General features: G+C 38.7%; 1 long non-coding RNA gene across 4 annotated transcripts in view; it reads right to left on the bottom strand.

Annotated features, from left to right (window-relative positions):
• The window catches only part of LOC140620900 (uncharacterized), a 61684-nt gene that overhangs the window by 7550 nt on the left and 26559 nt on the right, over positions 1-27575 (bottom strand). Inside the window, exons 4-5 of one of the 4 annotated variants that reach the window (XR_012020640.1) lie at positions 20417-20545; positions 20008-20292 (exon numbers count right to left, since the gene is read on the bottom strand). The exons of 2 other annotated variants lie outside the window; for them this stretch is intronic. This is a non-coding gene — a long non-coding RNA (uncharacterized lncRNA). Of the gene's footprint in view, positions 1-20007; positions 20293-20416; positions 20546-27575 lie in introns of those variants that run through there. One more of the 4 variants, XR_012020639.1, reaches the window with a different exon arrangement.

Below are 27575 nucleotides of genomic sequence, written 5' to 3'. Positions count from 1 at the left end.
GCTTGTCTTTTTGAGAGAAGTCATAGAAAGTCACTATCTCTGTCCAGACTGTGAAATGATCTTGTGTTGAGTAGTTGTCCACCCCTAGCCCCCTCAGCTGAGACCCAGAGATGGGATATCCTGACTCAGAGCTTGAGCATCCCTCTCAGTGCATCTGTAGAGAAGGCAGCTTCTCAGAGATGCGGATGGGGTGGTAGTTACTAAAAAGGCAATGGAAGTCTCCAGCTCTGTTCTTCTTCCTCTTCTCCCACAAGCCTTCTGAATCTTTTATGAGTTAAAAATGAGCAGAGAAAATACTCCCTCTTGGAGCATATGTTCATGGGTTTAAGAGAAAGGTATTCCCTAAGCATGAAATTTAGATTACCTTCTGAGCAGAAAGCTAGGAAAAATTCAACATGCGGGAAATGAGATTAGCCATCTGTAGAAAAACCTAGCCTAAATGATAAGCAGTTGAACTTCTAGGTTCAGTGATTTGGGCATCATCAGTCTCAGGAGGGTATGGTTGCTTTGCAGAGCTAAAGCCATTGCCTTCTTCATCCTCCGTGTGAAGAAAGTGCTAATAGAAGGAATTTTCTGCATCAGGCAAAGAAAGTGAGACCCAAGGGGTGAAACTTGGAAAAGAATAGCCTGCTCTCCTTTTTCCAGAAAGGAGGGCCTCCCTACCATCAGACATGTGCTCTCTGGTCCTCTCTTCTTGTTATCTCCACTTTGGTCCGCATCTACATTCATTTTATGCACCTGACTTCATTCCCCATTCCTCCTTGAAAATGTCCAAGTTTATCACCAATTCACCTACCTCAGTTATCAAAACTCTGGGACATTTGCTAAACTTCACACAAGAATTTTAAAAAGATTAACGAAGTAAAGTGGAATGCTTCCTTCTGGAAATGTCTTACTACACTTTCCCTTGTGAATCTCCTTCCTGATACTTCAAACCTAACAAATCTCTTTTAGGGCTATTTTTTTTTAATCCACCCCTACCATTGCTTGTTGTGTTTTAAGCTCTTTTCTCAATCTTCTGCTTTTATCACTCTGCCCTAGGCTATTGTATCTATCCCAAGAATTTTACTACCATATGTAGTATTATAATAATCCCTAAACTTAATTATAGGCTCTAGAATCCAAGGAAGTTCGAGTCTTTTTCCTGGTCTTCATACCCAGTCCTCTGCTTCCCTACTCAATGATGTACCAGGGAATCTTTAATATCTGGCTCTCATAGAGAAAGGAAAGAGGAGCTCTGATTTGAAGTTTGCCAGTTTCCATGGCACAAATACACTGACCATGGCATCAACCAGCTCACAAAATAACTGAAAATTTAGCAGTTGGCTCTCCAGAGCTGGCATGAGGCAACGCTAGCACACCATTGCCTCTGCTGGTAATGCCCTCTTGATTAACCCATAGACACTTCAAATTCTGCATAGTCAAAGCTGAACATCCCACGGCTTGCATGACTGCTTCCTGCTCAACTAGCAATTTAAATTATCAGGACTGGCAACGTAACCACTGTGAAAGCAGGGATCTTTCTCATATTTACTGTCTTATCCCAAGCATCCAGAACTCTGCTGGCACCTAGTGCACAATAAATATTTGTGGAACGGGTGAGATGCTGTGACCAACATTCTAATCTGTCTTCTGGGTCTACTTATCCTTTTAAATAATGAATTAGAACTCTTATTTACCAATCAGATTCCTAGTAGCTAGTAAATTAGTTTCTGATGTTGGAAAAATTGAGTTCTGAACCTGAAGACTGAGAACCCAAAACGGGACCATAGGAATCCACCAAGGACCTGTGAAGCCAGATGCCATCTTACTATTCTAATGCCCTACAAATGTGCCAGAGATAATAGTGTGAACATGTTTGCTGAAGTTCTATAAATAAAGAAGCATCACCATATAAAAATCACTTAAAACAAGCTGAGTAATCTACTAAGGTGCCTGGTAGGGTAGAAAATGTATGGGTTTGAGAAATTCCTAAAATTGTGTTCAAATTACAGATTGGACAATTATTAGACTAGTCACTTGGGTGAATTCCTTAACCTTTGTTTTGTCAACTATAAAATGTTTATGATGATATCTAGCTTGCATTGTAAGGAAGGTTAAATGATTTGTCCTCAAGATGCATTAAAATGTTTTTCCTGGAGAATAAGGATTGTGAGGGGGTTGTCTTGAAGCTAATAGGAATGATGTCATGTGAAAACTCTTATCTGTGCTACTCACTGAGCTTGCTGCCCATGACAGAGAAGAGATTACATCTTTTCTGTTTTCCAACCTGGCACTGACTCTGCTAGTGGAGAAGGGGTCAAAGCCTCTGCAGCTGGCTGGTGTCTGTGCCAGGGCCGAAGCATATTGTGGGAAGGATGGAGGTCAGTCTGCTCCGCTATGCTGCGGGTGCTTGTACCAGGGGGAGCCACAATCCCCCCTGCACTAGCAATTCCTAGATTTCTGCTCAGCAATCAGCTATGCTTCCTGAGAACCATGAGCTTGGAAACTAGCCCTACAATGCAGATAGATAGGCCTCCAAGTGGGCCCTGGAATACAAAATTCAAAAGATGTGATTAGGACAATTTTCTTTCTTTCACAGATGTGATAAAGTCATCTTGATGCTCTGAGGCTGGTTAGAAAATTTCTCAGGGGTTTTCTTTGTCTTTTAAACCAAAAGTCTCTGAGATTTATCTATAGATAATCCAATTGGCCACCACTAACAAACTCAAATGCAATGCTTGATAATAATGGGGGGCCAGATATCAAGCCTTCTAGCATCCTAGGAACTGAGTCCTTTTACCTGAGAAATCCCCCTGGCTTTGCAGTGCTGGCAAACTGATTATAACTCAGCGGCTTGTATCAAGGTGGGTTAAGGGAGTCAGCCACGACAATCTGGTTCTTCAGGAAGCTAATTTCCCTCAAATCAGCAATAGAGACAGAGAAAGGAAGGTTTCTTCTTTCCCCACCTGCCTCTCATAAGTACCCTGATTTGGATCATTCTGGGAGAGAATCCTAATTATCTGACTGTCCTTCTGACTTTTATGATAATCATGACATCTGAGAATTCAAACTGTTGGACCACAGCCAGGCCTCCCTGGCTGGAAGATGTACTTGGTGGGCCATATCATTGTTAAAACAGCTTTATAGAGACACAACTGAAGTGCAATAATTGCACATTTTAAAGTGTACAATTCGGTGAGTTTTGACATGTGTATATACTCCTGAAACTCATCACAGTTAAGATAATAAATTTTTCTGTCACCTTAAGAGTTTCTCATGCTGGTTTGTCATACATCTCTCCCCCCGCCCCCTTGCCCAGGTAACTTACTGACCTGCTTCTGTCACAATAGATTCATTTGCATCTTATATAATATAACCTTACATTATGTACTATGCTTTGTCTGGCTTTTTTCACTTAGCATCATGCCTTGGAGACTAAGCCATTTTGCTGTATGTGTCAGTAATCCATTCCTTTTATTTTATCTTAAATATTTTATTGAGAGAGAAAGTATGAGTGGTGGGAGGGGCAGATGGGTAGGCCGACTCTCTGCTAAGCAAGGAGCCCAATGTGGGGCTCAGTCCCATGACCTGAGCTAGAGTCAGATGCTTAACCAACTGAGCTGCCCATGTGTCCCAGTAGTCCATTCCTTTTAATTGCTTAATAGTATTCCACTGTATAAATACACCATAATTTCAAAATTAAAATCCATTCAACTCTCAATGGGTATTTAGGGTTTTCCCCCTAGTTTTGGGTTATCGTAAATAAATCTGCCATGAATATCTGCATACAAGTCTTTACATAGATAATTTTTTAAATTTTTATTTATTTATGATAGTCACAAAGTGAGAGAGAGAGAGAGAGAGGCAGAGACATAGGCAGAGGGAGAAGCAGGCTCCATGCACCGGGAGCCCGATGTGGGATTCGATCCCGAGTCTCCAGGATCGCACCCTGGGCCAAAGGCAGGCGTCAAACCGCTGGCCACCCAGGGATCCCTACATAGATAATTTTAATTATCTGAGGTAAACATCTAAAAAATAGAATAGCAGGATCACCTGGATCACGTGGTAGTTGTCTGTTCACATTTTTAAGAAACTGCCAAGCAATTTTCCAAAGTGTACTTCTCTGCTTTCCCATCAAAAATGCATAAGTATTCCACTTGCACCATGATCGCCAACTCCTGGTATGGTTAATCTTTAAAATCCTAGCCATTCTAATCAGTGTTCAAAGATAGCTCAATATGTGTATAACTTGAATCTTAATGACTCATGATGTTGAATATGTTTTCACAGTTTTATTGGGCATTTACATATCTTCTTTTGCGAATTATCTGTTCCAATCTTTTCTCTAAGTTTAAAATTGGTTTTTAGGTTTGTCTATGTAATTGTAGGAGTTCTTTATATGTTCTTGATACAAGTCCTTTGTTTAATATACGTGGTGCAAATATTTTCTCCCACTCTATGGCTTGCTTTTTCATTTTCTTAATGGTGTCTGTGTTAGTTTTCTATTGCTGTGTGGGAAATTACCATACACAGGGGGGTTGAAAACAACACCTTATTTATTATCTCACTGCTCTGTAGGGTGTAAGTCTGGTACCATGTGGCTGGATTCTCTGCGCAGTCTCATGAGGCCAAAACTGAGATATTAGTGGGGTCTGTTCCTTTTCAGAGGTGCCATCAGGGGAACGTGTTTTTGAGCTCATTAAGGTTGCTGTCAGAATTCAGTTCCTTGTAGTTGTAAGACAGGTCCCTGTTTCTTGATATGTGGTTCCCCCTAGCCAGAAACATTAAATTATTCTCATGCTTCATATCTCCTCAACTTTCCCTACTGACTTCCTCTTTAGCTTTTAAGGGCTCATGTGATTACATGGGGGTCTACCCAGAAATCTGGGATAATCTACTTATTTTAAGGTTAGCTGATTAGTATTCTAATTTAGCAACTGCAAAGTTCCTTTTGTCATATAAAGCAACATATTCACAATCGTCCTAGGGGTTTGGACATGGGATCTTTTTTGGTATATGTTTGTGGGGGGTCATAATTCGGTCTACCAGAGTCCTTCAAAGAGCAAAGGATGTTAATTTTGATGAAGTTTTGATCTATCAAAATGTTTTTTTTTATTTGTTCTTTTGTGTCCTTAGAAATCTTTGCCTACTTCAGGTTGCAATGATTTTCTCTTATATTTTCTTCTCAAAGCTTTATCGATTTAGGTTTTATGTCTATGACTCATTTCAAGTTAACTTTTGCATATGGTATGAGATGACAGTCAATTCCACTCCCCACTTATTATATCTTGGATGCGTAGTTGATCTAGCACCATTTGCTGAAAATCTTTTCCTTTACCCATTGAATTGAATTGGATTTTTTGCCTATTTATTGAATCGTGATCATTCTTCATATATATTGGATACATACATGTTTTTCAAATATTTTTCTCCCAGTCTGTAGCTTATCTTTTAATTTTCTTCACAGTATCTTTCAAAGAGATTCAATTTTAATTTTGATGAAGTATAATGTATATATTTTTTCTCCTATGGTTTATGCTCTTTGTATCTTTTCCAAGAAATAGTTGTCTAATGCAAGGTGACAAAGCTTGTCTCCTGTGTTATTGTGAAAAGTTTTATGGATTTAGGTTTTATATTAGGCCTATAATTTACTTTGAGTAAAATTTTAAATTAGTGTGAGCTACAGACTTGGTTTTTTCTTTTTTAAAGAATGGATGTCAGATTATTCCAGCATCATTTATTGAAAAGCTTACTATTTTTGATTGAATTGTCTTAGCTCTCTTGTCAAAAATCAATATGTGTGGTATCTGTTTCTGGTCTCTTATGTTCTTTTTATCTATGTCTTGATTACTGTATTTTTATAACAATCTTGAAAATAGATAATGTGGGACTTCCAACTTTGTTCTTTATTTAAAAAAATACTGCTTAGGCTATTTTAGTTCCTTTGTTTTTCCACATAAATTTTAGCATGTTTACATAATTGGAGTTACATTGAATCTATTTATGAATTATGGAAGAATTGATACATTAACACTACTAACTTTCGAATCCATTAATGTGCTATATCTCTATGTTTTTAAAGTATTCTCTGATTTGTCTCAACAGTGTTGTATAATTTTCAGAATAAAAATCTATGTATTTAGCATATTGAAATATCTAAGTTTATCATTATTTTTTGTGTACTTTTGTAAATAGTACTGATTTCAATTTCAATTCTCCATTGTTCTTTGCCAGTATAAATGTACCTTTCGTGTAGATTATGTGGGACCTTTTGTGAATACAGCTCCACTTTTATATGATACCATACTGCAAATTCCAGCCATCTCAGCTCCCCAAATTCTGATCATTGTCCCCTCAACTCAGAAGAACTGCCACATCTTTCGATGGACACTGTAAGATGAATGGATAAAGAAGATGTGGTTTATGTATACAATGGAATATTACTCAGCCATTAGAAATGACAAATACCCACCATTTGCTTCGACGTGGATGGAACTGGAGGGTATTATGCTGAGTGAAATAAGTCAATCGGAGAAGGACAAACATGATATGGTCTCATTCATTTGAGGAATATAAATAATATTCTATGAAAGGGAATAGAGGGGAAGGGAGAAGAAATGGGTAGGAAATATCAGAAAGGGAGACAGAACATGGAAGACTCCTAACTCTGGGAAACGAACTAGGGGTGGTGGAAGGGGAGGAGGGCAGGGGGTGGGGGTGACTGGATGGCGGGCACTGAGGGGGGCACTTGATGGGATGATCACTGGGTGTTATTCTGTATGTTGGCAAATTGAACACCAATAAAAAATAAATTTATTATTAAAAAAAAAAGAAGAAGAACTGCCACAGCCTGCATGCATGCCAGCTGTCTGGATGACGGTCAGGAAATCTTCCCCAAGTAGAAGCCTGGACTACTGTGGGCCTCACCTTTTTATTCTTACTTCTCTCCAGGGTCAAAATCTTGTGCTGTTTGTTGTCCCAAAATGAAGAATATTGCCTCATATATTTTTTCTAGTCTTGTAAGTATGGCTGGGGAACAAGCTTATACTAGTTACACCATCATGGCTTCAAGTAGATCGTCCTCCCATAGTTTACTCAACCAGGCATCTATTAATAAATATGTGTTTTCCTATTTTTATATAAAATGCTACAATGAAGGTGTCATAAGAATGTCCTGTAGCACATATGTAGTTTATCTGTAAGGTAAATACAAAAGAGTGTAATTGCTGGGAACAAGCACTTAAAATTTTTCCCAGATCTCGACAAATTGCTGAACCCATTTGTAATTCCACAATCATCGTATGTGGGCACCAATTTCATAGCTCAGCACAGCAGTTTGTGGATCTCTTCTCAATGGCAAGAACAGACAGTTCATGGAAAAGGAAATACAAATGCTCTCCAACATTTGAAAAGAAGATCTATCTCACAATTATTCATTCACATACTCCAAAGCTACCCTTTATCACTTATATCAGGGATATCATATGAAGCTTTCTTACTGAAGTTAGAGTCTGCATGTGGATATAAAAAGCCAACAAAACAAAAACAAAAGCCCCCAAAGTCTGGACAGATTGGGGAATGGCAGTCCCATTTTCCCCTGCCACTTGCTGCTAACAGTTATCTGAGAGGAATACCAGCCACAGCTGAAAGGTCCCTAAAGCTTCTTCTATAGGTTGCTGTCAAACCCTGGCTACCCACTTGGTATCATACCATTGTCCCCTACTGCATTCCAAGAACTGACTTATGTCACCGGCATTGCCAAGCACAAATGATGAATTGCCTAAACTGCTTCCACCAACACAAAATGTTCAGAGTGAAAACAGAACCTATTCTCAGGCCAAATTCTCAGCACACTTTTTAATTACCCCATTAAATCTTGTGCAGGGCTGTGGTGAACTCACTCTGTTTCTGGCAGCCAGCTGCTAGGAGGAGGAAAACCTGTTGGGGATTTAGAAATTGAGTCTCATTTTGGATAAGGGAGTTTGGACTCTTTCCACCTACTGGTTTTCAAGTTCCCCTTTTGCCACTAGACATGTTAAACTCGGGAGAACACAGTTAAGTTTAAACTTGTGATTTACAATGTAGACAGTTCTTAAATTATATCCTAAATATAGATGTGCATGGCCAATCTCTATTTAGATTAGAGAATCCAAAAATATATTTTAAAAGCATACAGTTTTTCTTTCTTGTGCCCTTAGTAAAAAATCTTGTCTCATTTAAACTCAAGAACCAAGGCTAGAAAATCTAGATTTGAGAACTTGATGAGTAAGTATATACAGGCTCTAGAATCAGTATGCCTGCATTTGAATTTCAGATCCATCCCCAATAGATAGATAAGTGCAAGTAAATACCCTTATCTGTCCCCAGTTTCCTTGTGTATAAACCACATATAATAATATATATCTTATACGATTATGCTTTAATCATTTGATTTATGTCAGAATTCATAATACCTTGTTTATTGGAGGCTATTATCATTTTTATGATTATATGATTATAATTTGTGCTTTGATAACCATGAGTGGAGGCACCTTGGAGAATTACTCTGAGACTAGAGGTAGAATGGCTGCTTGTAGATTAATTAGTAAATTAACCAAAATTTTTGAATGGCATCTATATCCTCAGCACTTTGCTATAATCCTGAGCTTTATGGAGTCGGTGGCCCATTTAAAATTCAATGGATAATATATGTGAAGGACTAATGAAAGAAGGAAAGTATCTGAAAAAATGTCAGTTGCTGTTTTTATTATTAATAGTTAATAATGCAAGAAATGCACTTTTAAAACCATCAACAAACAAGCCAAGATTAGATATATAATAGAGTGCTATAATTTTACTTTACTTGAACTTTTGTAATAGACTCATAATTACTTTTGGAAGGAATTAAAAGGGCAAGGCTTAATTTATATCAATGACATGGCCTTACTCTAATCCATCCCGCTGCCCATGCTGGCAGGTTAATCCTCTAAGAGTTCATTTCTGATCTTGACAACCCACATCAAACACCTTTAAAAACTTAGCAATGACCATATGACCATGTTCAAACTTCTTAGCATATTTTTCATGTGTTTGTTCTGCTATGTTCTTTCCCATCATGCTTACCCACCCCTTTCTCATGTTAAACCAAACTACTCACTACTGTCCTGATAAGGCTCAGGTCAAGTGCCATAAATCCTATTTCAGATGAAATTATTTTGCTTCCATCTAAAGTCTCATATACCTTGCCTGTGCCTCTTTTATGCTACATGTGACATTTGAAATATGTCACCATACATTTCCCAAAAAACTATGTCTACACACATATACAGATACATAGAAGTGCATGTGTAGAATACAATTATCCAAAGACATTATAGCCTGATGGCCAAGAGTTTTGTGTCTGGAGTTAGACAGTTCTGGACTTAAGTCCTGTCTCTGCCACTTACTACTAATGTGACCTTGGATCACAGAGCTGCAGCTTCATCATTATGAAGCTCTTGGAGATTGTCATGAGGTGTCCATAAGATGATGTATATAATACCCTTATAGCATAATACATAATGCACGGTATATCATGACTCTTCAGGACGCTCCCCTGCAATGCTGTTCACTATTTAAAGCAAGATCCACATGTGATTGGTTTAATATTAGCAGAGCAGCTAAGCTAGAAATATATACAGAGAATATGCTTAGCGTATTTTGATGAGTGAAAGAATGCATGTAACTGATTTGTGATAATGCATACGTCAGACTGAGTTCAGGGGAAAGAGTGAAATGTGGACCCAAATAGCGGGAAAGGTCTTTCTAGAGTTGAATCTTTGAGACTGAGAAGGATCTGAGGAATTAGAGAAAAGTGCAATAAGGCAGATGATGCATTTTCCTTGAGGAAGAGAAAATCCAGATGACTGGAATGATCTTACATTTTTGGTTACATTGTGGCCAAGTGGGAAAAACCGTACATCATTCAACCATGGAAGACCCTCCTACTCCATGTCCAGAGAAAGAAACTTGGCATAATAGCAGTAGGTCCAACTTAGAATATGTGGATTTAACATGAGAACTGCTTTATCCTCTTGCATACACATCTCCATTACAGTGAAATCAGGAATCTTGAACCTCATCAAGGATTTTTAGGTTGTGAGTCAAATAACTGGGAGAGAAAATGTGGAAAGAAGTCATAAAAGAGGAAAATGGGACAGAAACTGGACTGAGTGGTTCTAACTATTACCTGGAGACTTGTCACCAAAGCAACTACTTCTCTTTATTTCAAGTTCCTCAGCAACAAAGTAGAAGGAATCATATTTGAGCTATCTACATTGCAAGTCTTTTTGAGAATTCTACTTGCAAATGTACTTGGTATAATTGAAACTATTTGCAATTTTATTTGAAATGATAATTCAGGTGTGGGACAGTATTATATCCTTTAGAGAGCAGATACAGGAATTATTGCAGTTAGCACCTTTTATTAGGTGCCAATGCTGAGACAGTATCTGCTTTTGTTATGCTTCCAAAGGTGTATTAGGCCAATGTTACAGCTAAGAGGTTGGTACCCAGTCCATCCTTACATCTGGTTGTTGAATTGTAGAGATGTCCCTCATGGAAAATTCAGATCTCTGTGTTGAAACTGCCATGGATAAGAACCCTGTCAGGATGGTCTGTATGGTAGACTCAAGATGCTCATAATTCTTTGACATTCTTCTCATTAAGAGGTAAAACTATTTCCCCCCCTCTTGAATTTGGGCTGAACTGTGACTTCTTTGATAAAAGAAGAAGAAGAAGAAGAAGGAGAAGGAGAAGAAGGAGAAGAAGAAAAAGAATTAAAGTGATGCTGTACCCTTCCTGGGTCCACTCTTTGAGAGGATTGTCAGCCTTTGTCTCAGCCTCTTGAAGTCCTTTGCTTCCATGAAATAGCTTGACTACCCTGCTGGAGGGACCAATGAAGGCCCAGAAACTAAATGGAGAGTCACTCAGTGGAGCCCAGCCTTTCATCTGACTCTGACAAGGCACTGGGAAGGTAAATAAATCAATTTTGGACCTCCAGAACAGTCCAGCTACCAGCTGAATAAGAACAAGTGAGCCTTGTCAATATCATATGGTACAGAATTTCCCAATTGAGCAGTTCCAAACTGCTAACCAAGAAAATCATGAGATATAATAAAATGATTTTTTTAAACCATAAGTTTTGGGATACTTTGTTAAATACAGCATATTTTTATGAAAAAGGTATATGCATAGAAAGCCATGTGTCAAAACTGGGGGATGTATGGAGCACAAAAAAGTTCAATATCTTTGTAGCATCTGTATTTAGTAATGTGGAACCTCAATGGAAAGTTTATTAATGCATTTCTTTTTTTTTTTATTTTTATTTATTTATGATAGTCACAGAGAGAGAGAGAGAGAGGCAGGGACATAGGCAGAGGGAGAAACAGGCTCCATGCACCGGGAGCCCGACGTGGGATTCGATCCCGGGTCTCCAGGATCGCGCCCTGGGCCAAAGGCAGGCGCCAAACCGCTGCGCCACCCAGGGATCCCTATTAATGCATTTCTAAGTGAAATGTTTGCTTCTTTAGACCTGAAGATCATTTAAAATGATAAAAAGAAGAAATTTGTTGTATAATTCTAAATTCAGCCAATGCCAGTTTCTGATAGATTTTCTTTTTAAATTTAAGCAGGAGGTATTGTAGTGCAAGCAACATATCATCCTCAGATTCTCCTTTGAGATGAAGGCAGGTGTACAACTCTTTAAAAATGCTTAATAATGAATGCCTGCCATCTTTACCATCATTTGCACCTCGGAAGCTGTGCACATCTTAATTAATTAAGCCTCAGAATGCCTCTGTGATGTGAAAAGAAATAACAAGGAATCATTTTACCCATGACTGAAACGTAGTCACCTCTTGGGTTGAACACAACAGCTGTTTAGCAGCTGTAAGGGAATCCTGAACTATCATTCTGGGCAGCCACGCTAAGGAGGATAACATATCTGATTGAAATTGCAGGGGAAATTTGAGCAGACAGGATGCAATTACCTGAATGGGATCCCAGCCAGCTCACCAGAGCTGAGTGGCGAGCGACTGGAGCTGGAGAGCGTGCCTGCTGCCTAGTTCACAGATTACTGGGGACATTCAGCACTCTTTGTGGACAATAATCAGAGGCTGTGTAAGTCTATGGTCCTGAACCTATGTTACATTTCCCCTAAACATGTGTCTTTCTAGGATGAAGTGGCCATTCTGTTGAATCTATCTTGGAAGGAGGGCTCATACAAACCCCAAACATGAACATGGCCAGGAAAGATGAAGCAACTAGATGTTCAATCTTCAAGATACTCATCCAAACACAGTTCAAGACACACATTTTCTAGCCTCTGAAAAATAGTAAAGAATAGGTCATGAGTAGGAAAATAAAACTCATGTATTCCATACTGATACACTTATAAACAGAACTATTTTAATAAGCCAGAAGTATACAAGATCAGTAATATTTGAGTTTAAATTCAAGAGCCACTTTGGCTCACATTGAAGACTGAAGGTATGGGAACTAAACCTGGCTCTACCAGAAATGTCCTGGGTGGTACTGGGCCCACAATGGAAGCAGCGTCTCTGTCTCCTCATCTGAAAGGCAACAGTTTTAGATGACATACACTCTAATAACCTGCTCACCTTAAAATTCTCTAAGTCTGTGAGTCCAAAGAGCAATTGCTGGCTTTACCCTTAAATGAAGCAAAGTCATTTTCTAAACGCATGTTTAGGTGAGGTCACTGATTAACCAACATTAATGAAATAAAATTAGCTTACCTAAAAAAAATACACTATTTTAAAAACTCACATCAAGCCAACTACAGGACCCCCATGCCAACATCAGAGTATTTGGTTAGAGAATTCTGTATTTGATTTTCCTGTGTAACTTGCTTAATTCCCCATAATGAAAGTACCACCACCACCACCACCACCCCACCTGCTAAGTGCTTAGGAAAAGTGTAGATGGCAAAACAGGGAAGGGGCTGAAATTAACAGATCCCCTTACTTAGAAAAGGTAAACCATGTGTACAAAAATTTGCAATTAAAAAAATCTTCAAATTTCTCTAGAATCTGTCTTCCCACAAAAAATATGCCATGTCAAAAATGCTACACTATAGCTATTCAATTTTCTCAAATAAAGAATAGATGCACTATAGCACTTTTCTTCTCAAAGTATGGTGCATGACCCTGAGGCACTGGCATCATATGGAGAATTCAGAATCCCAGGTCCCTCCTTAAACCAAAAGAATCAGAATTTGGATCTTAGCATGATCCCCCAGGTTATTTTTAATCACATTCAAGCTTGAGATGCTCTGTGCTATCATATTAAATTTTTGAAGAGTCCTGCACCCATATAAATTATTTGATCTTGTTTAACTTAGGATCTGTCTTCAAATATCATCAAGGACCCAGACCTTAATATACAATGGCATTTGATTATCGCCAGCTAGATTCACTTGAGATTTACAATAATTTTGTACAGTTTACTTTTTCCAAGTAAATATTGAAATAATTTCTTTATCTTTGATTCTTCAGAGTCTTATATATAAGGGAGAATTCAAACTACGAGTACTAGCTTTGAAAACCAAGGACTCAATAAATCAAAGACTCCTTTTGCTCTGCCTTCAATTTCTCAACCACAGCAATGATTTCCCTTACGCTAAAGGATTTACATGCTTGTGATACATCACCACTTTATGCAGGCCTGTTGTGAGTTGTAATTTTACATAAACTTATTCCATTTAGCTTAATAATATCCATTTATAGCTCAGTTTATAACACATTCTCTACTTGAGAGTAATAAAATTGCATTTTGTTAACAAAACGACTGTAATTTAGTTTTGTTAGTGAGTCATATTAGTCTCATTATTCAAAATTAGTGAGGCTTTGCCATATATGTCGTGGCTGCAGACGTCAGCCAGAGCAGTGTGAATTACACCAATGCTGAATCTGATACTTGCAATTTGTTTGGAGTTCGCACTGTTCGGGGGTGGGTTGAACATGTGGCATCAAGCCCAGGGGACCTGAGCTCTCCTGGAGTGTCGGGTTCAGAGTGTGGGGTGACTCTGACTTCAACTCTCTGTATTGGGCCTTTATGTCAACTTTCCCTTAAAGGGTTCTATAGCTGAAAGTTTGAAACACACGCATTCTCATTCAGTGTCATGTGCCCCGTGAGTGTGTTTTGGTGAGGAGAGACAGTGACTAAGGCCACAAGTGCTGTCATAGCCCAGAGATCTTCAGAGTTAAAACAACACTCAGCATCAGCTTCCATAGTCCAGCCTGTTCTATATGCCATATCACAGCCACCAATAGCAACCCCCCCGCCACCCCGAAGGGCCCTGGGCTCAATTTTTGCTTGCTATGCCCCTTGAGCATCAGAAAATATTAGATGTCCTGCTTGACCTGGTTACTTACTACCTCTTCCTAGACACTTCTGGGGTTAATCCAATCATGCCTCATATCCCTTTTCTCTTTGTCCTAAAAGCACCTAAACTCTTCATTGCCAGGATCCCCATACTCAGACTATTCTCTGTAGTTACTAATTACTTCTTATTTCCACCAGAGAATAACTTTCTATTGTTGACTTTTAATTTATGATCTATTAGCTGTGAATTACCCTATATCATCCCCTTGTCCCTAAGCTTTCTCTTCACCTTCTTGCCCTAATAGAAATCTGGATGTCCCCTTGTAAATAGCAATAATAGTCTCTTCTAGAGAAAGCTGAATGGGAAACAATGTGTTGACCCAACAGCATGAAGACATCTACTTATAAACCACTTCTTTAGTCTTCCTTCAAAACCACTGCTTCTGTGGATATTCATGCCATCAGACCTTGTCCTAGGTCCTGCTCCAATGACCTATTCCTTCATAAACTTCCTTGTGGCTGGGTCATTGTCTTCTTTTCCATCTTGATTCTTGAGACCATTCTTCATGACTTCAGAGGATTTCCTCTTGATTCCCTGAGTAGCTTAGTTAGCTCTTTCCATTCTCACCCTCCAGAGAACCTCTTAAAATAAACCACATCACGTCACGGCCATGGTTCAAATTCTCCAATGACATTTCATCGCATTTAGAATAAAAGAAAATTTTACAGCTTGACAATGAAAAGGTTTGTAGACTGACAAAACCTTACCCAGTCTGGCTTCTGCTTCACTCTCATTCTGATTTTTCTCTTTTTTTTTAATCATTTTTTTTTTAACTCTCATTCTTACTTTCCATTCTATCTGGAAATCATGCCACTTTGGCCTTCTTTTTGCTTCTCTGATATGTCCAGCTTATTTCTGCCTTTAAGACCTGAAAAATGATGTCCTCAGGTCCTCAAGACCTGGTCCCTCTTGTCAATATTGCAGTTGAGATATCACCTCCTTAGTGACTCCCTGCTCCATGCCTAATCTACAAGGGCAATGCAATCACTCTCTGTCACATCATCTTATTTTAAATTTCTGCATAGTTAATATTACTTGTTATTTGTGGGGTTATTTATCTGTCTTTTCTCGTCAGATCATCAGCTTCATGTTATGTCTTTTTCTTGTACACCACTAATCCTCATTGCCCACAGTAGGCGCCAGCACATAATAGTTGCTCAACTACTACAAAATGATTTTGGGGGAAAAAAACTAATAAAGTAAATTCTTCTATGGCAATATTACAACAAAACCAAGGTGTGTCCATCCTTGACCTGTTTTCTCTCAGATCCATTCAATCTATTGAACATTTTCTCTTGGTGGTTATAGAGTTACTTTCTGCTTTGGATCATAAACTTTTAAGTATCGAACTTATTTCAGCCCCTGGGGTAGAACGGCACTGCATCCCTCCTCCTTCCCCTGAGCCTAGGAATGGCAATGGCTTTTTGATGCGGCTAAAATCTGGATTTCCCTACTGATTTATATGTATTTTCCAGTTTTTCCATAATCTTTGTCACCATCTACTTCTATTAAATTAAAATATAGCTCTAGGGATCCCTGGGTGGTGCAGCGGTTTAGCGCCTGCCTTTGGCCCAGGGCGCGATCCTGGAGACCCGGGATCGAATCCCACGTCGGGCTCCCGGTGCATGGAGCCTGCTTCTCCCTCTGCCTGTGTCTCTGCCTCTCTCTCTCTGTGTGACTATCATAAATAAATAAAAATTAAAAAATAAAATAAAATATAGTTCTAAATACATATAGTGATTTATGTTTTCTTTGAAGTACCCTATCTGATACACAAAGATAATAAAAATGTATAAACTTTATCTTTCCAAACATGTCTTTCATTTTAGGTTACTGACAGAAATGTCCTATTATTCAATCACTGTAGGTAAAACTTGATTTTAGAGCAGATGTAAATGTAATGAATAATTGAGATCTTTCAGGTCATTACAGATACAGAGATGATTTAACCCTGATCTATATTTTCAGTAAGCCCTATAATAGTCAAATTGTGGAGGAAGGACAGAACATCAAGGTAAGGCAAAATTATATTACATGAAAAGATAAATAGATGAGATAAAGTGAGAGGGAGAGGGAGAGGGAGAGGGGGAAAGAGAAGCAGGGAAAGGGAAAAGATCTCCTCAGAGAACAAATTAGTATAGCAATTTTCAAGGGGTGGCCTGAAGACCCCTGAGGTCCACAAGGACAAACTATTTTCACAACTTTACTAAGACATTATTTGCTTTTTTTTCACTCTGTTGATATTTGCAGTCATGGTGCAAAAAGCAACAGTGGGTAAAACCTAACGGTTTTGTTGTTTTTTTTTATCGATCAAATAACGTAAAATTAGCTTAATATGTTCAAAAAATAAAAGAATGAGTTGAAAACATGGTAAACAAAAGCCATAAAAGAGAAATAAATGAGAAAACACAGAACTAACAGAATTGAAAATGATAATTATTGAAATTAAAACCTGAATCCGTTTAACAGCACATCTGATATAACTGATAAGAAAATGAGTGAACTGGAAACTAGATCAGAAGAACTCGTCCAGAATGAGGGAAAGACCGCGAAGGAGTGGAAAGTACAGCAGGGCTGGTGGGAGAGATGACGGATACCTTCACACAAATAAAGACAGTAGCACCAGACTACACTTGGAATAACTATGTGTTTCTCTACTATACTATCATAGTGGGAAAAGGGGGAGAGGGGTGGTCACTTCAAAATGTCCTGATAAAGCAGAAAAAAGTAATAAATGTATTAAATCTCAGACCTTTAAATATTAGGTATGCATAAATATTAGGTATGCATAAAGAATGCCTGCCACCATGGGAAGGACTGTGTTTGCTTTCAGGAAAAACTCTTGTACGATTGTTTGAGTTGCAAACTGAATTAATCACTTTTTTCATAGAACACTGTTCTTACTTGAAGGAATGACAGACAGGAAAAAACCAGGATTATTCAACTTAATTATCTGGCAGACACCTTTTCAAAAATAAATGTAAGAATGTCACTTCATGGAAAACAACCGATAATGTTTGTTACCAATGAAAAATTTATGAATATTGAAATTTGGAAAACTTGTTTTAGCTACTATGACCCTGACAGATTAACAAAATTTGAAGACTTTCCTAATGAGACTAGTGGTGATATTAATATATATGACTTGTTTGATATTTCATAATGAAATGTATCAATATCTGGAATATCTGCGTAAGCCAGTGAACCAATATTTTTATTTAAAGGTATAAAATGCAAGATAGACTAATAAATTATAATATAATAGAGTAGTAAATTTTCATTGATACAATCTCAAACTCAACATTGTAACTAATCTATAATAAACTACCACTTTTCTGGTTTGGGTGTAATATCAAACAAGAATATCCACAATTATTCAAAAGGCTAAAATAGGGTGCCTAGGTGGCTCAGTCAGTTAAGTGTCCAACTCTGGATTTTTGGCTCAGGTCATGATCTCAGGGTCATGAGATCGAGCCCCATGTCCAGCTCCACTGGGCATGGAGCCTGCTTAAGATTCTCTCTTTCCCTCTCCCTCTGCCCTTCCCTGTCCACTCATGTGTGCTTGCTCTCTCTCTCTCTCTCTCTCTCACTCTCTCTCTCTCTCTCAAAAAACAAAACAAAACAAAACTTCTCCATTTCCTAAATGGCTATCTATATGAGGCCATGTTTTCTTCTTTATATTTCCACTAAACAACATATTCCAACAGAAAGAATACAGAAGCAAGTATTAGAATCTAGCTGTCTTCTGTTTAACCAAAACTTGAAGTGATTTGTAGACTCTAAAGCAATATCATTCTTCTTACTACATTCTGTTTTGTTTTAGGAAAATATAGTAATTTTCATTAAAAAGCATTATTTGTGTTAATGTGTAATGGGATTATCATTATTTTATAGGAATTCATTAATATTTAACATCTAAAAATCCTCAATTGTAATTTGTAGTATGTTAACCAATGGTAGATATAACCAACATTAAAACAAAAGGCTTTCTGGGTCCTCAATAATTTTTAAGAGTGTAAAAGTCTTTAAATTTTTAAAAAATGAACATTTTATTTTTTTATTCATGAGAGACAGGGAGAGAGAGGCAGAGACACAGGCAGAAGGATAATCAGGCTTCCTGCAGAGAGCCCAATGTGGGACTCCATCCCAGGACCCCAGGATCATGACCTGAGCCAAAGGCAGATGCTCAACCACTGTGCCACCCAGGTGCCTCATGGGTCTTTAGATTTAAAACTTTGTGAACCACTCTTCTATATTAAGTGTGACTAAAGATAGGAGACAACCACATGCAATGTGTGAAACTTAATTGGATCTTAAAGCTACAAAATTTGTTTTTTGTGGAAATTAAGAATACTTAAATATGTGTGCAGTATTAGATGATATTAGGGAATTTTCTTTACTTTTCCTAGGTATAATCATTGTACTATATAGAAGAGTGTCTTTCTTTATCTAATATTTATGCCTGATAAAGTCCATAAGGGCTAACCAGCCCGATGAATGTAACTTATTTTAAGATAAGTGAGTAAAATATATAATGGGTGGAGGTATATGAATATTTACTATACTGTTATATTCTTCAACTTACCTGTATTTTTTAAACAGTTCTTAGTCATCTTTTTAAATTATGAAGAACAAATGTGATATGTTTATCATATAGCTTTCAAGTCTATGTAAAGCTATAATATGAGGCTATGAAATACACATTTAATTTAATAAAATGATACAGGCATATCTTGCCCCTTTCATGAAATATAACAGGATACAGAAAAAATAAAATAAAAAATAAAAAAGAAATATAACAGGAAACACAAGAAGGGTAAAATAACCTACTGTCATTAGGTATTCTGGAAATGTCAGCTGCCACCCAGTCTGTGTTGCCACCTTTGGCTTAGATCCTAAAGGACTGTTGGTGGTGCAGACTCTCAGAGATGGCTCCTGTATTTTCAAACAGCCAGAGGTCCCACAAGGTAGAAAAAGCTTTCCTGAGAGGGCAGGTGTTTTCTATCATTGAAGGGGTCCGCAAGTAGGAGTGATACCTCAGACCAACGTTTCTCACATATTAGTGACCCTAAGACTCACCTAAGGGTCACCTTAAAGATGCAGATTCTGATTCAGGAGGTCTGAAGTGGGGCTTGAGATTCTGAATTTCTAAAAAGTCCCCAGATAATGTTGATTTTGTTGGTCCATGTAACACACCTAAGGGCTCAAGTAACAAAATAGACTGAACTAAATAAAGCAGAGTTTCCCAACTTTGGTTATAAGAACTTACCTGGTATCCTTATTAATCTAACTCTCTAGTATCTTCTTCTGGACATTCTGATGTAGGTGGAATTCTAGGATGTGAATTTTAATGAGGAAATGTTTATGATCAGGCATTTTTGGGAAACACTAATGATGATCTTAGAAAGTTTTCCGATGCTATTTCTCTGTATTTCCCACAGAACTTAGCTATTGATTTTTCCTGAAAATTGGTTTGGTATTTGTTTTATTCTTTTGCCCTTTTTTCATCTCAGACACAATAAGATTCCTACCAGAAGGTGTCACATCCTTTAATTATGAATAACCAAGAATCAGCACTCAACATGTGAGCCTGCTGTGATTATTTATTTAGTGGTTTTGTAAACAGATACAACTTTAGTTGCATAACAACTCTGTGACATTGATGTTATTGTCCTCATCATGTGGATCAGAAACCAGAAGCCAACAGAAGTCAATGACTTGCTTAAGTTCGCACAGATGGAAGAAGCTGTGGGGTCGGTACTGGATTCTCATCTAAGTCTGAAGCCCGGTCACTCAGAGACTAGACTTCCAATCCCACTGGTATAATAGATGTGTACACCTATAAATCACCCTGGTCAATATCAGGGTTGATGCTCAGTGCTAGAAGACTTGGAGAGAGCAGAAGCAAAAGTAAAGTCCTGGTCAGAAGACGTGAAACTGAGACAAATGAAGATGTTGAGTTAGGGGGAGAAGAGCAGATGATGTGACCAGTGTCACATCAGACTTACTCACTTAGTCTCTCCACTGCATGCAATCTCAGGTCAGGCATGTCTTCGCTCCTTATTTTTTGTACCTTTAACCTCAGAGTTAACTGGCTCTAGTCTCTCCCTGTGGTTTATGAACATTCACATCCATCTCGGTCTGGAGGAAAAGCAAATCATGATGCAGTGAGGATCCTGATGACAGGCTCTTCAGATCAGCAGTAAAATATATTCCCTGAACTATTCTGCGGTCAGAACCAGCCATTCTGTGCAGAGCTGTGTGGTGGGGTGGGTGGGGATGTTAGGACGGGAAAATTAGGACTAGCGGATGATTAATAATAACATTTGCTGATTTTTTTGTTCCTCGGTGATCATTAAATTCCACGGAGCTCATGTATTTATTTAATAGGTATATGTTGAGTACCTCCCATGTGCCAGGCACTGTGCTGGTAGCAGGAATTATGAAACCAAGCAAAAGCAACTGCAGATGAGGTGCCAACAAGGTGATGAGCACATTTTTAAGCAAGTAATCATAGTCATGAAGGTGTAATTACAAGGCATTATCAGAGTCACAAAAGAAAGGAATCCAGTTCTCTGAGAGTTCTGACTGTGGAAAATGACTTAATCTAAAGGATGAAAATTATAATAGATAAAATATATGTACTTGGTGCTTGGCTCTGTGTCCCACATTATACTAAATGCCAAGCATGAGTCATCTCATGGTATCCTCAAAACAGGCATACAAGAAAGTTACCTCCAGTCATAGGTGCAAAACTAGAGGCTCAAGAAGTTAATACCTAATCCCAGAATGTGCTCCGAAGGCCAAAGCTTCCTTATGGTAATTCCTTCATTTTGTCATGGGATTAATAAATCCTGCTATTAGGGATTTAGTGAAAAAGAGAGCTCTCTCCTGATTCTAGCTGGAGTTCTCTGCCAGGATTCTGGAGGGCCGTTTAACTCTGAGGCTAAAGGTACAAAAAATAAGGAGCCAAGACATGCCTGACCTGAGATTGCATGCAGTGGTTGCTCCAGTTAAATGTATTCAGGGCCCAGTAAAAAAGGACTAGGGTATATAGAGGTGCTGACAAAGGCCATGGGAAATGGCCTCTAAATCATTATAGAATAAGCCTCAAGGAAATTTAAATGCAAATTAAAAATGTTTGTCAAATCCAACATAGAAGCACTACCTTCATGATCAAATCCAAAATAGAAGCACTACCATTGAACCAAATTGCCCTGCTATAGTTTGTAGGGCCTGCTTTATCTTTGTTCTTTCTGCACCATCATGAGAAGACTAAAAGTAGAGTCTGTTTGATATATGTACGCTTGTATTTTCTTGATTCTTTAGCAAGTCCCCATTCATGCAGTGCATATAATAGTAACTTTTCATTTATGTAGGGCTTTGAGATTTTTCTCAATGGGTTTATTTGGGTCAAGTCTCATCCCCCAAATCTGTGAGTAGACTGGATATACTGTAACTCTCAGTTGCTAAGGCCCACAGCAGTGAATGAACGTTCTCAAATTCACACAGTGAATCAGTGGCCCAGCAGGGATTGCCACACACACTTTCTGTTTTTGTATTCTTTGTACTTTCTACTAAACAAAATTGCCATAATTTACTTTAAATTAATGAGACTGTTTTATTCTCCAGACTAGTTTATACTGTAGACTTGCTTGAAAATGCAATAATTGCATATAAAATTTTAGGTGCTAGAATGTGAACAGAATATATAACAGAATAGTATGCTGTTACATAGATGTAAATATGTGTCAGAGCGTGTTGTAATCACTGATGTAACAACTATGCTATGCATTGATATTGACACGCCAGAATAGCTTATTTTCCTGCTATATTCCTTTTTTTTTAAGGGGTGAGTAGGGACAGAGAGAGAGAGAGAGAGAATCTTAAGTAGACTCCATGTCCAGTGTAGAGCTGGACACAGGGCTCATCTCACAACCCTAAGAGTATACCTGAGCCCAAATACAGAGTCTGGTGCACTGACTAAGCCACCCAAGGCAGCCCCCTGCCATACTCTGTCAGTAGTATAAATTAGTATCACATATTATTTTAAACTTATAGATCATGACCTGTGTGTCTCTATCCCATAATGATGCCATGTTTAAAAGAGCATAGTTCATGCAACAAAATTAATCATAAATTAATTCCATTTTCTAATTTATATTTCTAGAATATTGTAAAGATGAATCATAGTTTCTTTCATGACTCTGAAAACTCCTCCATTTCACTCTCCCTTCTACTGAAACACTCTCAAAAAAAAAAAAAAAAATCAACCCTCCTGGTTTTTTATCTAACCACAAAAATCCTATTAATTGCTCTGGCATGACAGAGTTCTCCTTCAAATGGTACAACTCAAAAAAATAAAGGCAGGCTGAGAAGTCATACTACCTAATTCAGGAAGAAGAAAAGTCTTGGATCTGCATAGACTATGTTTGATTTTCACCCCCATTATAAGTTTAACTGGAGCTATACTAAGCTTATGTTGCACATACAATGCTCATGGTGCACGGCTCTGCCTAACGCATCCTAATGACACAGATGTGGGACAAGGATCTGGATGGGAACTGATAAGAGCAGCTGTCCAAGGAAACCTACTTAAATTTTAGTTCAGAAACACCTAGAAATAATGACCCTGAAGACCCCTTCCAAGATGTCATATCATTGGAGGCACTTTTCCCCTTCCTTTATTCTTTATTCATTAATTCAACAGGAATTAATATATTGTATACTATAGTAGCCTAACTTCCTTACAAGATACCACAAAGGAAAGGACATCTTGAGCAATTATGTCCAGTTCTTGATGTCACTAGCCCCAGTCAGTAGTGGGTCTGAGATCCTCTGTATTTCCCACCCAGTTTTCTGGTGGCCACTACACTAGTCTTGCTCACTTTGAGCAGTCTCTTAAAGGAATTCAGTGCTTTATGAATTAAAAGTAGTAATAGCATCCACTCCCTGTTTTGTTTTTTAGTTGTCTATTAATTTTCCTGTCCTTGTGACTACTTTTTGATTTAGTAGCATATGTTTATCAGAATTCCCAGAGGTAAATGTAGATTATTGCTTAGAACTGCAACCATTTAAATTCCAAAATGATACAATTAAGCACCAGGCAAGAACCAAGATACAAGGGGCTTGTCTGATCTGAGCTCTGTAAATCATCTAGGGTGACCAAGTGTCCTGGTTTTCCCTGGACTTGTTAGGATGGAGTGGGATGCATGGGTGAAGCTTGTTGCAGGATGAGGGACTTTCTGTAATGAAACAAGATAATCTCAAGCAAACAGCAATGGTTTGTCATCAAATAATTGGCTGCAGTTATCATGAAGGACCTTGGCTAAAGCTGCCCCCTGTACAGCATTCATGTTCTCGGAAAAGAGAGGTTGCTTTTAAAAATGTCCTTACTCTGCTTTCTGCTCTGAGAGGGCCACTGTGAACCAGAAGAGATCTGTTGTTTAAACTGATGGGTCTGAAATAGGGAGTCCCTGCACTTTGCTCTTTGGTTCTTTAAGATTTACCATGTAGATTCTTATTTACACAGAGAATCCCATGAGAGAGAAAAATTCAAGTCAGCTAGTTCAACAACTATTTCAAGAAATCACAGTCCACTCTGTAGAGTGCACACCATTACAGGGAACGTACTGGAAGTCCCAGGGAGATACAAGCTGTGCAGATTTTATAGAGCCCATTTTGTTTACCTTTTTGGACTTGAGATTGAGTCTGTGCCCTCCATTAAGGTAGACAAGTGACAAATATAGGTCTCTAGCAACTAGATGAGGACAAGCGTTAGTCTTTCTGTATAACTTGGGGCAAGCCACTTCCCTCTGTGCCTCTGTGTGCTCATTGGTCAAATGAAGATGTTGGAGTGGATCATTCTCAGTTCACTTCAATTCTGGATTTACACATGAGCTGATCACATGACTGGTACCAATCTCAGTACTTTACATGCTTTAATTCAAGTAATCCTGGTGACAACTCTCAGAGTAAGTTCTGTATTAACCCCATTTGATGGCTGTGTGCTTGTTTTTGCATCAACTTTCCATCATTCCCCATCCTGCTAGAATACTTGGGAAGACAACCAATGTGAATGGTATTCCTTTTTTTTCCTGGCTTCTGCTTCAGTTCCACCAACATAGAATAGGAGATTACTATAGAAAGGGATGAGAGTGAAGTTGGGGTACTTCCTGTCCAGCTCCCTCATGCCTTTGGGTGGGTGCATGTCTCAACTGAAGGCAGCATCTTCTGCTGGACAGCCCTCTCCATGCAGCTCTCCCTTGTCTTCTGGGTTCCAACATTCCCCTCCATCAGCCTTTGCAGCCATGGGAAGGCAGCAGCTCTTGGTACTGTTACTTGCTGCAGATACCAAGTCTTTCCCAGGAACCTGTCCACACCTTTGTAAAAAATTGCTTTACTAAAGTCCCATTAAGTCCCTCGGTCTTTTTCTAAGCAGGACTCATATAATGGGGATTCTGTGACTCGGAGTGGTGAAAGGCGTACTTGCCACACACAACTGCCAAGGGATTGAAGCAGGCTCCAAATCACAAGGATGGATTTCAGAGCCCAGGCTGGTAACCACTACGTTATGCTGCCCTATAAAATCAGTAACTGTGTACTTGATTCAGAACTCAATTTAACTTGTCTCTTATAAACTAAAGCCTGCTTTGACAGACTTTATAAAAAGTAATTTTGACATTCTGGGAATGCAATATATATATATATTGGCACCAATGAGCAATTCGTGCAGAATAAAGGAAAGTGCTGGGCATTTGAATCAGATAAACATGGATTCCAACCCCAGACTGACCTTCTAGAGGTGAGACCATAGGAAAGTTACTTCATGTGATTAAACTTTCCTGCGTCAGAGAGTATACAGAGTTTAAATTCCTTTCATAATGAAAATAGTGCAATGTTAATAGAGCATCCAAATCAAAACCTTGGTCAAAGTAGGAGCTCAGCACATGTTCATTTCTCTTATCTTCTCCTGAACTTTTATTCTTCAATTTCTTAGAAGCTACTGTGCTGTACGTTTTCATGACCACTCTCAAATTTGGGTCTCTGCATTTCTTATTTGAATGTAAAGACTGAGACATACATAAACCATGCCTGTAGTACTCACTCAAAAGCTGCTTGATGAATAAAGAAAGAAAAAAAGTGAATTTTTTTTGGTAAAGTCTCTGGCCAGGATCTAGATTTCAAAAGTTTCCTCATCTAAATTCCAGAAGGGACTATTTTTTAAATAAAAGCCACTGACATATATACCTCAAGTCATTGCTGAGCCTCCTTTGCTCTCTACTATTATCAGAGCCAGAGGGAGAAGCAAAGAATTATATTCTTTGTTTATAAAATGCCCTTTGAAATACAAACTTATTCACTTGCTAATAGACATTTCTATGAACCACTCTTTCATAGCCAAACTGAGACAAGGCATTGATACTAACAAGAAAGACATATGAGGGATTTTGACTCATGTCATTTGGGGAGGCTCCTTCTCTTTCTTGATCCCCTTATCGGGGAAAGGCAAGGTTACCATGTGGAAGGTTACAATTTCATGGTGTGACTTTCTCATCTCATGTTTGCTGGCACCGCTGACACTAAGCCCTTCAAAAAAGCCTTGGTCTTTCCCCAACTATTGTCATAAAATGGGGATTACACATCTTATTTTCCTCTTAAGTTAAATTAATCCAAGTACCAGAGTCTGCTCACTCCTGCTTTATTTTACTCATAAGTCTCCTAAATTTGGGTTGTTATAAAGCCAAACTGAATTAATGAATACATCTAATTCAAAAAAAGGGAGGGGGGGAGAAAGAAAGGAAAAAAGAACCTTTGGATGAGTCAAAGCATTGCTCTTCTTTCTGTGATGAATGTGGGATTTATGAGCAATAAAGTATAAAAAAAATATCTCCCAGTTTACTTGCAGGGTGACAGCATGTGAGCTGAATTACTCTCTCTGAGTATCAGTTTCCCTCTTTATAAAACACAGGAATTGCATCTGATGGTCTGGAACATTGTCCTCAACCCTCATTTGGAGAGTGGGATTCCTTGAGATGCGCCCTGTACGCATTGTTAGGATACCATAAAATAAGCTCCATACAGGCCTCCTGCCAACTGGCTCTGAAGATTAAAAGAGCCTCAGCAGTAAGTTTCTTTGAAAATGTTACACATTTAAAATAACTACTCTGTGAGGAGAGCCATGTGGCTCTGTGATCAGAGGCTGGAGGAGAGAAACCCCACCCCCTGCAGACAGAAACTGCTCTCTGCAAGAGAAAACCAACACTCATTACTACTGGCGCTGTGAGCCCCCCTCTCGCAGCACTCCCCGAGTGTTGAGACCAGGCCAGGATATTTAAAGAACCCTCTCCTTGTTCTCTTTGGGCTCCTTCTCTTCTCCCACCTCCAAGCATCTCACACCCGAGCTTCTAATGACAGAGTTAATGTTGTTGCAAGCTGGTGGCATCTGACATCCAAAGGCTCCTCTGAGGATGTATTTCCAAATCCTTTACGACCTTAGGGAGTGGTGTGTAATTGTTGCTATAAAGTAAGGCGCAGCAGTAACCTTGGGAATTTGAAATCACTACAGGAAATTGAAGAGTAAATTCCTCTTAATAAAGCAGTGCACAGCAAGATGCCAGGGAGCAAGAAGTGAACTCATGCGGCACTTGGCGCTTTGGGGAGAAAAGGGGCCTCTGTGGCCAGAACCCAACGGGGTAGGCTTGGGGAAATTGTTCCACCAATAGGCCCCTGCCCTGTTTCAGAAGTGGCCTTACTACATTCGGGATGAAGAACTTAGAAAACAAAATGATTCCTCTAGCTTAAGTAGCAGAGGCAGCGAGCTGGAGGTTGGGGGATAGAATATAAGATTTGAGGAGTAGAATCTGTTCCAGGGTTTGGTCTTTGATGTTGAAGACTCAGATCATATCCTATCAGCCTCAGTTTCTCTAGAACTAAGCCCAAGATTAGAATGCATGGTGGTTTTTCTTTCCCTGTCACCTAGGAAGAAAGATAATGTCTATTGTGCTAAATGTGTGAAGTCTACAAGGGAGAAACTGTGTAAAGCTTGGGCAGAGAGACACTACCTCAATACAAATTACAATATTGGTATGATAGCCCTGCTGTCAGAAGCACTTTGTATGCGTTCTGTTCGTCCTTAATGATTCTTTTTTCATTAAAAACTGAGTGCAGA

The sequence above is a fragment of the Canis lupus genome, chromosome 29 (assembly GCF_048164855.1).
Source record: "Canis lupus baileyi chromosome 29, mCanLup2.hap1, whole genome shotgun sequence".
NCBI lineage: Eukaryota > Metazoa > Chordata > Mammalia > Carnivora > Canidae > Canis > Canis lupus.
Note: the sequence above shows the minus strand (reverse complement) of the source record. Positions and strands in the feature narration are given on the sequence as shown.